The 12,710-nt window shown below is 47.2% G+C and overlaps 1 long non-coding RNA gene across 2 annotated transcripts in view; it reads left to right on the top strand.

Moving 5' to 3' along the window:
* LOC110257554 (uncharacterized) overlaps positions 1-12,710 on the top strand; it is an 86,526-nt gene that overhangs the window by 31,511 nt on the left and 42,305 nt on the right. For both annotated transcript variants that reach the window (XR_014834120.1, XR_014834121.1), the window contains exon 2: positions 7,454-7,507. This is a non-coding gene — a long non-coding RNA (uncharacterized LOC110257554). The remainder of the gene's footprint in view (positions 1-7,453; positions 7,508-12,710) is intronic.

Raw genomic sequence — 12,710 nt, 5'->3', positions numbered from 1 at the left:
GGTGATCTCTAAAGTCTACTGGTTGCCCAGTGGTTAAGGATCCAGCATTGTCACTGCTGTGGCGCAGTGTCCACCCCTGTCCTGGGAACTTCTGCCTGCTGTGGGCACAGCCAAAAATAAAAAGTCTGGCATTCAGCAAAGTGGAGTGTTTCCATTTTCTATCAAATGGTTTAAGAGGATTCTGCAGGGATTCCCAGTATGTGAAATGGGTACAAAACCACATGGCTTTGGGTTCAGCTGAGTTAACAGTATGTTGAAGTGTGGTCACAGCTTGATTTATTTGAAAAATACCAGTCATTGAAAGGCATCTCTCAGTAGATGGACAGTAGCAGCAAGCTCTTCGTAAAGTCACCCTTTGCATTTGAAGATGATGCTAATGGCATTCTTAAAATATCCAGTATGTGTCCAACCCTTCTTGGCTTTGAACTATTTGAGTGCTTCTGCATCTTAAAAGATCTATGTTTTGTTTTGGTTTTGCAAAAGTTCCCAGGGCAGGGATTGAACCTGTGCCACAGCAGTGACCCAAGCCCCATCAGTGACAACACCAGATCCTTAACCCACTAGGCCACCAGGGAACTCCAAAAGCTCTATGTTGATCATGGCATTTCCACATCCAAGACACATTAAGTCCATTTTTAGCTATTGTTGAAGCAAGCCGTATTCCTAGTTAGTGATCTCAGTAAGTGTCAACATTTTGCCGTCTTACCATTTTATGTAAAATGAAGTTCCTGTGGGAATGTTGAATCCACTCAAAACCTGGGGTGTCTGAGTGAGGTTTCCCAGGGACGATGAGACCACTGCTGGGATGCTTAGTGGTTCAAACAGGAATTTTCATCCCCCAAACCCAAGTATCATCCACTCCCTTCCATTTTCTACTTTTCCTTCAACAAGTGTCTGCCCATCAGTTTGCCGTTCAGGCAGCAGGACACAGCGATAGCATTTAGTCCCCAGTACTTAGATGACAACACAGGACCATCATGTCAGCAAACAGTGCAAAAACAGAGAGCGCCTTGACTGTCGTTCTCTTCAGAACAGGGCTATGCCACACCGTAAAATGGCCCATCAGCTTTGAGCTTGAGTAACAACTGCCCTTGTATATAGGGAGGATATGAAAGGATTAGGAAAATAGACACCTTTTATTCGTTCATTCCTACTTGAAGAAATGGCTTCTGAGCCATTATAGTAAAATAATATGAAGAAATACTACTGAAGGTTAGACAGGGAGAGGATTATAACTGGGGAAAGATACTGAGTGACGTTTCCATCCAGTCCCAGATTTGATTTATAAATATGGAGTTCCGGGTGGGCATCTGATGCAGAAAGACAGAACCAAAGCTTCTGAACCTGTTGCTGATCTGGCCTCAGCTCTAGGGCCCTGCGTGTCTTCAGAGTGTTCAAGTCCTATTTGTTCTACCAGATCCACCTGCCACTCACACTTTCACCAGGCTTCTCCTCTGTGAGTACCCACCTCCCTCTGGACTCCATCAGTATTTCACACGTACCTCCTTTGAGATACTCATCCCTCTGTCCCTTCTATTTCACAGTTTATGTACCTCTTTCCAATCGTCAGTAACTCGAGGCCCCTAGCACTGCGCCTTACATATGGTAGTTGCTCAGTAAATATTTTGGAATGAAAGAGCTTCCATTTACTACTAATTAAAAAACAATTTCACCCCAACCACCTCCTGACGTTTCACCCCAACCACCTCCAGATCTAACTTGTGAGGTGACGCCTTTGTGCCCAGGAGAGCTGCCACACTGCCAAATACTTTTGGGTATATTTTGATGTTCATTCTGTAGACCAGATATACCCAAACTTCAGTCCAATGTCGGTTTTTAAAAATGGGATCAGGATCACACTTTGCAGAAGTAGATGAGTCTGGGTCGGTCCATCACTCGTGTCCCCCCTGCTTTATAATGATCTGAAGCCTCTTCCAGGTGTACCCCTTCTACGTGCAGTTTCAGAACTCTCCAGGGGCGGAGATTGTGTCTATTTTGTTGGTGTCATTGTTGCTCATACACATTACCTACCTGGTAAGGATCTCTGCCCCCACTGGGCAAACACTATCAGTTGACAAAGCATGTCATTTTACTTTAACATAATTAGCTATAAAGCACTGCATTCCAAGAAATCCCTTTAAACAATAGCCTCTGAGTTAGGTCATAAGACTCAACACACACACCTGTAGTGCTTCCTCCATCCGTGCAAGTCATAGGGTTATTTCCCCCTGCCTAGAGTCATGCACACACACACACATTCACACACACTAAAATTAATTTGCAATTTGAAAGCTGATGATTACAGTGAGAGTATTTTCTTTTTTTCTCTTCTTTTCTTTTTTTTTTTTCTGTCTTTTTGCCTTTTCTAGGGCTGCACCCATGGCATATGGAGGTTCCCAGGCTAGGGGTCCAATCGGAGCTGCAGCCACCAGCCTACACCACAGCCACAGCAACGCGGGATCCGAGCCACGTCTGCAACCTACACCACAGCTCACAGCAACACCGAATCCTTAACCCCACAGTGAGAGTATTTTCTCAGAAACAACCTGCTAGGGCGTCCCTGCTATGGCGCAGTGGGTTAAGGATCCGGCACTGCCACAGCTATAGCACAGGTCACAGCTGCAGCTCAGATTCAATCCCTGGCCCGGGAACTTCCATATGCCACAGGGTGGCCGTATACAAAATAATAGTAATAACCTGATAGCTTTCTTCATCGAGGTAAGCGCTCCATTCCCTTGGCTTCTCCCTTGCTCCTTCCTCTACAGGAATCCATTTACTCTGGTTCATTTACAGAAGGTTACTGTGGTTTTTCCAGGAAACTACTGCCTGACGAGAGACGTGAATTTTCTTGTGTACAAAATTAAGTACCATTTGTACAGAAACAGACATGAGTAAGAGTCTATTAGCTATATTAATATCTTTAGGATACCTGGGCTTTCCCAACAACAGTGAAGTGTTGCCAAACCAGCTTTCCTTGCTGTTGGCAGAGCATCCACCGTAATATATAGTTCTTCTTGTCTTGGCAATAAGGCTGACGCCCTCCTGCCAGAACTGACTCTAAAGGAAATGGGCCAGAGACAATAAGCCCATTCAAGTGCATTAGCAGTGTCGTCCAGTGGGGATGTTTCAATTTTTAAATTGATACAAACTTTAAAACCACCATATTTTAAGTAGGGGAAGATTTATTTCCCAAAAGAAGAGGTTATATTTACCGATATATTTCTGACCTCCGTTTTCAACAAGCTATATTATATTGCCAGGTTATTGGGGCGAAGGTGGTCCAAGAAAACAAAAAGGAGCCGTCTCCCTTTCGAAAGGACACACACACACTTTGTAATTGATTGGCTTCATTCAGCCAGCAGTTCAGCGTGCGGGGTTTAAGCGCTTACACAAACTCGCATTGCGGCTGTGCTCTCATCCCCCTGGTTCCACACATTTTGTTTATGACAACAACGTGTCTTTGTGAGTGGATTTAAAAAGTGGAATTTCTGGCAGCAAACCTTATACCCCTCAAAAACCAAAACCAAAAAATCCTTGAAGAACCACCTATAAAAAGCAAAAACCTGTTTACTAATACAAAGTTCAATATTTGCCTAGGTTGGAAAAATCCTACTTGGAGGGGGGGAAGAAAAAAGGAGGAGGAATTGGGTATTTCTGGTTTCAGGAGGCTGTAGCATTTCAGGTAAACTCGGAAGGTACTTATAGACGCTTCTGCGCGCTAGAGAGAGGAGAAGAGCCCCCTGCTGACTGAAGAGAGGAAGAGCCGTGAATGGGGCCACGGGCATCATTTTGAGACGCCTCATTTTCCTCAGTCTCATTCATGTGGCAGATACGTGTCAGGAGTCACTGTGTGCCAGGAGCTGTTCTAAGGCTTTACAGTGTAAAGGGGGAGATGAAATAAATAAATACACAATAGAATGTCAAGAAGGGATCAGTACCATCCAGAGAGCTGAGAAGGACAGCAGAGCAGGGGGAGGAAGCAGAGTGACGGGAGGAGGATGCTGTTTTAGACAGAAGACTGAACATCTGAACTTAATGAAGTGAGGGAGGAAGAAGAAGGAAGATGGGTGGAACATTCCAGGCAAGGCACAGAGCGATGTGGGCTGCACTGAGCATGTTAGGCGGTCCAGCCTGAAGGCCTCACGGCTAGAGTGCGGGAGGCCAAGAGGGTTAGGAGACGAGTGATACAGACCCTCTCATGGTAGGAAACTTGGGTTTCACCAGAATCCACTGCGGAGGTTTGATCAGAGAATTAGGTAAATCTACTTCCCATTTCAAATAGGTCGCTCTGTGTGCAACAGGGAGAAATAATTGCACCTGTGAAATCTGAGCAGCCCATGGTGAGGCTAAACGACCCGTTATTTCAAATTATTCAGTCAATGAATTTTACCAGATTCCCAATATTTACAATTAAGTTAAAAGAATAAGACATAATCTCTGCCCTCAGGGAGCTTTCAACCAACTTGGGGAAGTAAGAAAGACACACCTCAAATTAACTTTACAACATTGGAGTTCCCATTATGCCTCATTAGTAATGAACCCGACTCGTATCCATGAGGACGAGGGTTCGATCCCTGGCCTTGCTCAGTGGGTTAAGCAAGCAGGTTAAGCAAGTGGGTTAAGCGTTGCCATGAGCTGTGGTGTAGGTCGCAGATGCCACTCGGATCCAGATTCTCAGTGTCAGTCAAGAATGCTGCGCCACCCAATTTCCCGAGTTTTTATTCCCCGGGGAAAGTTGTAGGCTCCCAGTGCCTTGAAGAAGAAAGCCACCTTGTCTAAGGAAGGCCGTGACCCTTTCTGGGACACTCTGGAACAATCCCTCAGCTGTGGCGTAGGGATTAGGAGAGAGACCAGTGAAAGCGAGGGAAGAGATAGAAGGAAGGAAGAGAAGCAAATTATTGAGAAAGACAGAAGCTACCGTCCAATGCTCCTAGGAGATAAAGGATGACCGAAGATGCCTTTGCAAGAGGGAACAACCAAGTCATCCACAGAGTCATGGAAGTTTCCAAAGTGCAAGTCATCCTGAAGGCCTCTTCTCAGTGTCAGTCAGGACTCGCCCGATTTCCCAAGGCTTTGTCCCCCACTGACAGCTCCCAGTGCCTGGCAGAAGAAAGCCCCCTTGTCTAAGGTCGTGACCCTTTCTGGGGCAGCGGGTATCAACGGCTGGTTGACCTGAGGGTGTGAAGACCCAGTCCTTTCACACAAATGGGACAACTCCGAAGAGTCATCCCAGCTCCAGAGGTCGCTGTGGAATCAGCTGAGGCCAGCACCGGGACTGCATTGCAGCTCAGCCTCTCCTGGGCCTAATCCTGCTGGCGGCCCTTCTCCACACAGCTGGTGGTGTTGCGAGCACTCCCCGTAGGCGTCCCCCAAGCCGATCCCCATCGCACAGTCTGCGTCCCTGGAACCCAACAGCTGCACTGTGTTATAAAGTCAGCGTCACTATCGAAGCAGTCTTTAACAGATGAATGAAAAGAGTTTCGTATCAACAGAAATTCTGAAATGTAAACAGGTGAAGTCTGAGGAGAATCAGAAGGAATGGGCTTCTCTCTGGAACCCCAAGCCCATCAGACTTGCAAAAATGCGGTGGTGCTGTCTGCCTCTGGTGGGAACAGGCTGCTGGGTTTCGTGGCCCAATTGATGGTGCTGTCACCCGTACAACCTCACGGTCTCTTTTGATCTCCACACGCTTGTCACTTTGCTGCCATCTGGAGAGAGGATTAATTTCATTTGTCCCCCAAGGAGATGAATGTATCCTGCTGGATTCCAGCACACAGAGGAATACCACTTTCTAACCCATCAGCACGAATCTGGCTTCCGCAGCTGCTAAAAGACCTCCCTGCCCTTCATCCCCCGTTGGGAACACAGTGGTTTTGGAAAGTCACCCTCATTCTCTTCACAGCTGGGAGATGGGGCTGGGGTGCAAAAGCCCTTCCCGCTGCTCCCAAGGATCCCAAGACACCATTGATGTGACAAATGCAAAGTTCTGTCTCCTATCAGGCTGTCTCACTAGGCTTCCTACGGCTGAGAGGGCTCTCTGTGAGCCCAGCGGGTCTTCCCATGAAACAAGTGTCAGGGGCCCCGAGGGAAGCAGGAATTACTCTTATGTAAGAGAATGTGCTTTCACACAAGGGTTACACTGTCCAGTCTCTCGGATGCTGGGAAAGGCTGGAATCAAGCCTGTTTGCTCACCACCGTACCCTCGAGAACCCAGTGAGATGCCTAAACACATAGTAGGTATTGATTGGTTTTGTTGTTGTTGTTTTGGTTTGGGGGTTTTTTGGTCTTTTTTTTTAGGGCTGCACTCGCAGCATATGGAAGTTCCCAGGCTAGTGGTTGAATCCGAACTGCAGCTGCCAGCCTACACAACAGCCACTCAGGATCCAGGCCACATCTGTGACCTACACCACAGCTCATGGCAATGTCGGATCCTTAACCCACTGAGTGAGGTCAGGGATCGAACCCGCATCCTCATAGACACTACTGCTCAGTGGTAATGGATTATGGGAACTCTTGCTCATTGAAAGAATGAGCCAAAAACTGGTACAAGGCAGATTATTAACAAAGTAAACAAAATAATTGGCAAATCTAGATGATAAAGATGGCTCAAGAGAGCTTGGCTGCATGTAAGTCCTGACTAAATCGGACCCCCTTCCTCTCAGCTCAGCGTGTGTCAGTCCCTGTAGCTCCTTCAAGCGATCCAGTTGCCCTTGGAAGCTACCTCGTAAAAGCCCTTTGGACTGAGTTAAATTACAGTGAAACCTTATTGGGGGGGGGTGTCCAAATGCCTAGGCTCTTATTAAAAGGCATATTTATTGACACCAGTACCTCAGAAGAAGGGGAATTATTCAGCACAGAGGATAAGAGAGTGAAAAGAAATGAGACGAAAATCATGCAAATGGTCAGAGTCTAAGAAACACAAGCAGCGCTTCGCATTAGAGGAACTAACCCGTTTAAAGCTTCAAGCCTTGGCCCGGGGGATCTCCAGGACGTCTGCTCTCCCGCGTAATTTCACGAAGTGAAAATAAGGCATGTGGAGTTCCCGTCGTGGCGCAGTGGTTAACGAATCCGACTAGGAACCATGAGGTCTCGGGTTCGGTCCCTGCCCTTGCTCAGTGGGTTAACGATCCGGCGTTGCCGTGAGCTGTGGTGTAGGTCGCAGACGCGGCTCGGATCCTGCGTTGCTGTGGCCCTGGTGTAGGCCGGTGGCTACAGCTCCCACTGGACCCCTAGCCTGGGAACCTCCATATGCCACGGGAGTGGCCTAAGAAATAGCAACAACAACAACAACAACAACAAAAGAGAAAAAGACAAAAGACAAAAAAAAAAAAAAAAAGAAAATAAGGCATGTTAGTGAGTCCCACCACTCCGAGGAGTCACGTGTGTTCTCGTGGCATCGTCTCAATGGCCCCCATACATTGAGCTTACCTGTATTCCCATTTCCATTTTTCAGATGAGGAAACTGGGTCTGGAGAGGTTAAGTGACTTGCCAAGGATGACGCAGCTGGTAAGTTGTACCTCAGATATTTGAACCTGGACAGTGTGACTCTGGGGTCCATGCTCTTAACCTTCGCACTGTACCCCCTCCCGGAAGGACAAACATTCCACCTTCTTTCCCCTTTTCAACCCACAGGTACGTCCAATTTTATCTGGTTTTTACACTCTTTGTAGAGAAGTCTCTTGGGCCAAACCATGTGATATGTTTCTTTTCTTTTTTTCTTTTTTTTTTTTTTTGTTGTTGTTGTTGTTGTTGTTGTTGTTGTTGTCTTTTTGCTATTTCTTGGGCCGCTCCCGTGGCATATGGAGGTTCCCAGCTCGAATCGGAGCTGTAGCCGCCGGCCTACGTCAGAACCACAGCAACGCGGGATCCGAGCCGTGTCTGCAACCTACACCACAGCTCACAGCAACGCCAGATCCTTAACCCACTGAGCAAGGGCAGGGACCGAACCCGCAACCTCATGGTTCCTAGTCGGATTCGTTAACCACTGCGCCACGACGGGAACTCCGTGATATGTTTTTAAGAGTGATGGGTGTTTGAGACCACGCCTCGGTACTGAGGTTTGAAGGACCAGTGTTGTTAACATGATGGGTGTTTAAAACAAAACAGAAAGTGGGTCGTATTTGAGGGCAGCAGGTTTTGTCTTTTTTGTTCACATCTAAACCCCAAGCGCCTAGAATAGTGCCTGGTACCCGGCAGGCTCTCAAAAACATTTGTCGGACTTGTGGTTGAACCAAGATGAGATATTCAGCATCTCTTGTTCAGGTACCATAGAGACTTTATGACACGATTAAGATTCAGCCTGCAGGGCATTGTTCCTTGGAAGAATCCAAATTGCTATGTCTCACTTCCTATCTGCCTTGTATTTTGTATGAAAATCATTCTGTGAGATGATCAAGACAGTTTTATGATGGTTAAGGCATGTCTTCAGAAATCATGCAACTTGCTAGAGGAAGAAATACATAGCCCTCTCGAGGTCTTCTCAGTTGACCCAGCAGTATAATTGGTGCTTTCGTAGCTCCTATCACAAACCCAAGTTCGAGTTACTATGTTAATCACCCGATGACTTTTCACTTGCATACTGAGGCAGGACTGTCTTGTGGTTAAGAGGCATGGGCTGAATGACCAGACTTTGGTATGTTTCTTAATACCTCTGAGCCTTCGTTTCCTCATACGGAAAATGGGGGTATTACGGTACTTGCCTCTGTCCGGTTCCAGTCAGGAGAGAAAACCACTCCAGACCCTTCAAAGACAAGGCCTTTAGCATGGAGGATTGATTACCAGGGTGATGGGAGGGCTCAGAAGCCAAAAAGGAGGGTGAGGCAACCCAGAGATTAGCTGCTTCAGGGAGCAACATTGGTGTCAGGGCAGGTAGGGGTACCAGCTCAGAAGCCAGGCCAGAGGGAGCTGGATCCGTGGAGGAGACCCAGCTACTCCCAGCGCCACCACCTGCATCAGAATAGGAAAGGAGAAATGCCCTGGCTTTCCCCCTCCCCGCCCATCAGCCTTTCCCGTTGCCTCTTATCAGCTGAACACACTAGAAGCCAAGGAGCCTGAGAAGTACCGCAGAGCAGAACAGGAAACGGGCAGAGATTGGATCTGGGAGCAGATATGCCAGCAACCAGCTCAGGACCTCATGGCGCTGCTGTGAGATTTAAAATGAGATGTAGGAACCATGAGGTTGCAGGTTCAATCCCTGGCCTCGGTCAGTGGGTTGAGGATCCGGCATTGCCGTGAGCTGTGGTGTAGGTGGCAGACGCAGCTCGGATCCCGAGTTGCTGTGGCTGTGGTGTAGGCCGGCAGCTGTAGCTCCGATTCGATCCCTAGCCCGGGAAACTCCATATGCCGCAGGTGCAGTGCTAAAAAGCAAAAATAAAATAAAATGAGATGTAGGTGAAGTGTGTAGCACCGCGCCTGGTTTGCAGCAGTGTTTAATGATGGTTATTGTTATTATAACGTATAGGCCCTGAACTGGGCATGAGTAATTTAAAAAAGACATAGACGCTCCCGCCAACAACAAGCAGTCTAGCTAGTAGCCCGTATTTTAACCCATGACACATTCCGTGGGGATTCAGAGTGACATCTTCTCGTGGGTGTTATCCCACCATAATGGTTGAAGTGCCAGCATCGGAATAGGAATATCATCCCCTCAGGCATCAACGATTACAGAGAAGAACAGGCCTATAAATGTTTTACTCTCCTAGAATAAGAAGGATCCTTAAAGATGCAGACTATTCTTATGTGAGACACAAAATGATGTGTCAGCAAGATGGGCATAGGCTCTATCATCTTCCCTGATAAGAGGTAAGTCAGTGCGTGTGGTGTTTATACAGCTGGCTTCATGTCTGATTTAAAAGTAGTTGAAGCTTTCCTAAAACGGCAGTGGTGTTAGGTTAGAAGTTTATTTTAAAGAAGCGTTTCCTCAAATAACACATGCCCCTCGACCTGCTGACGTGAAACCTCGGATGGAGGGGTTCACGTCCCTGGTGATGAGCAAAGCCTGTGGATGCTGCTAATTAGAGCCACGAAATCTTGTCTCTCCATCTCTTCCTCTTTATTCCAGGCCTTAGGGTCACAGATGTTACTGCTGGAACTCAGAAAACACATCAGCATGTTTCACTAAGTTGTAGAAATTACTCTGAAAACAGCAATGTCGAGCGCTGCTAGCAGGCATTGTTTGTAGAAAGATAAGGAGATTGAGATAGTGACTGGACCATGGCGAGGGGGCCAGACTCCACAGGAAAGCAGCCCATATGCCCCGGCTTCTCGTCCTGTCTCCATCTACTTGATGACACGTAGAAAAGTGGCTATGTAGAGCTCCTGTCGTGGCGCGTTGGAAACGAATCTGACTAGGAACCATGAGGTTGCGGGTTTGATCCCTGGCCTCGATCAGTGGGTTAAGGATCCAGCGTTGCCGTGAGCTATGGTGTAGGTCGCAGACGAGGCTCAGATCTGGCGTTGCTGGGTCTGTGGTGTAAGCCGGCAGCTGTAGCTCGGATTCAGCCCCTAGCCTGGGAACCTCCATCTGCCGCGGATGCAGCCCTAAAAAGCAGAAAAAAAAAAAAAAAAAAAAAAAAAGGAAAGAGGCTGTGGAGGAGATTTATACTCTTTGTGTTTGAAGTAATAATGCCATCCTAAATACCAGGCATTCTGGAGCATTTTAACTAGGTGGGAAGGCACCAGAAGCTGTAATCTATATCTTCCATACAATGACTAAATGAAGTAGCTGAGGGATTTAAATTCATCTTTAAAAGAACATGAATGAAAATAATATTTTATACAGAGAAATAAAGAAAAAGATGGAGTGAGTTTCCCCAAATTACAGGTAAAACTGAGCTGGGTTAATAAACCTCTTTCCTACACGAAGTGAATTAGCTTGACGCCTCAATCACTCAGATGTCACCACAGGTTTAAGTCAGTGGAATGGCTTTTGCCATTCTCAACACTAACCAAAAACCTTCCAAAAAGGAGAGTTCCTAGACGCAACAGATTTCATTCTGGTACTGTTGCCTGGTTCTGTCTTTTGGGTTCCCCGTATAAATGATATCACCATTCCCATTAGTTAGGCAGGAGATACTGCCAACCCATAATTACAGATGCCCCCTGCCCCGCCCCTGCCCAGCATTCTGTTACATGGAGCTGTCAGCAAGTTTCATCTCCAAATAGTAATGGCATTATTTGCTTTATTTAGGCTTGGGTGATACAGGATGGATGCCCTTGTAGAAAAGCGTGTGCATTTCAGATGGCAGAGCGAGAATGATTTATATGGGGAATAACTCCTTAGTCTGTCAAAGACCTAGCAGAATCTTTCTGGGAAAACGAATTGCAGCCAGTTCCTTCCAGGGCTTGGAGATGAACTCTCGCATCTCTGCCAGCTGTCATAAGATACAATCTGCCAACCCTAAGAGGAGAGGGAACCAGATTCCTCATTCTCAACCTTTTTACATGCCTGATAATGCCAATTATTCAGATTTGAACGTCCCCTTGACATTCACCATGTTCCTTTGATCGCTACAAAAACCCATGACCCCTCTGAACCATTTAAGATACATACGAAAATAATGTTTATCACACAGCCGTGCTGATATATCTGCTAGGGATGACACATCTGTGAGGACCCTGAGTTCTCAGAAAAGCGAGAGGTGCCGGCTGCTAGTTCGATGGGGAAAGGGGCGGGGAGGGTCTGCCCCCCACGCGGGAGACGTTTTGCCTGAGTTCAGGAAGGAGTCCTGTTCAACAAACGTTCTCCCTACTCTCCTAGTTGTTCTTTCTCCCCTGCCCCCTCTCCCTGATCCCCCTTCCATTTGCCCGCGAACCCCCTTGGAGTCACTGTTCAGCCACTAGAGTGGGCTGCACCCATGTTAAGGAGAGGCGTGTGGTGTGCAGCCTGTCTCCCTGTGAGACCCAGGGCCCTCAGAACACCCCTCGGTTCTTCCTGGGAGAGGCCCCAGTTCGATCCTGTTGGATCGTGGCAACCAGTAGTTACCAACAGGAATAATCCGCACCCCCCGCCCCCGCAACCCTGGGAAATTTGACCATCACAAACCGGGGGACAGAATGTGCTCCCGGCATCCAGTGGGCAGAGACCAAGGAGGCTGTGACGTGTCCTGCTCTGCGCAGGACAGGCCCCCGCCGCAAAGACCTGTCTGACCCAAATGTCAGGAGTGCCAAGGTTGCGAAACCCCCATCTAGATCCTAATCAAGGGGTTCGAACGAGAGAGGTCGGGCGAGCATCTCAGTCCTGCACTTGGCACAAGCCCTGCACAGAAGCTACACCCCGTGCAGGAGCTCTGTTCAGGCCCCGCTTTTGCCTGATTCAGCAGATCACACTTTAATAACGTAATTCAATTCTTCCTCATTTTTTTAATGTTATTTGGGCCCTTTAATATAATTTGGCACGCTGTTAGAGTTGTTACAGCTGCTAGTTTTGCCCTCAATACTGATTTCACTTATGACCTCAGTCGGAATAAGATTTAAAGTTTGAGATGATGTAAGTGAATGAGGATTATTAGATTTATTCGTATAGCAATTTAAATAAGAAACCGCCTGGCTTAGAATAAGTGGTAAATGAAAAATGCTGGTGATTTATAGACCTGTCCATTTTAAAGATTTATAGGATGTGTGGGATGATTAAGTAAGAGACAGGCCTGATTATATGAAATATGTAATTTTTGTAAATGCAGTATTGGAAGCAAGCTGCTAAACAGTGCCG

The sequence above is a fragment of the Sus scrofa genome, chromosome 18, assembly GCF_054392235.1.
Source record: "Sus scrofa isolate SSC_HxYL_T2T_F1_AM1 chromosome 18, Sscrofa_HxYL_maternal_Yorkshire_Landrace_v2.0, whole genome shotgun sequence".
NCBI classification, from domain to species: domain Eukaryota; kingdom Metazoa; phylum Chordata; class Mammalia; order Artiodactyla; family Suidae; genus Sus; species Sus scrofa.
This window is presented reverse-complemented; position numbering and strand designations above follow the sequence as displayed.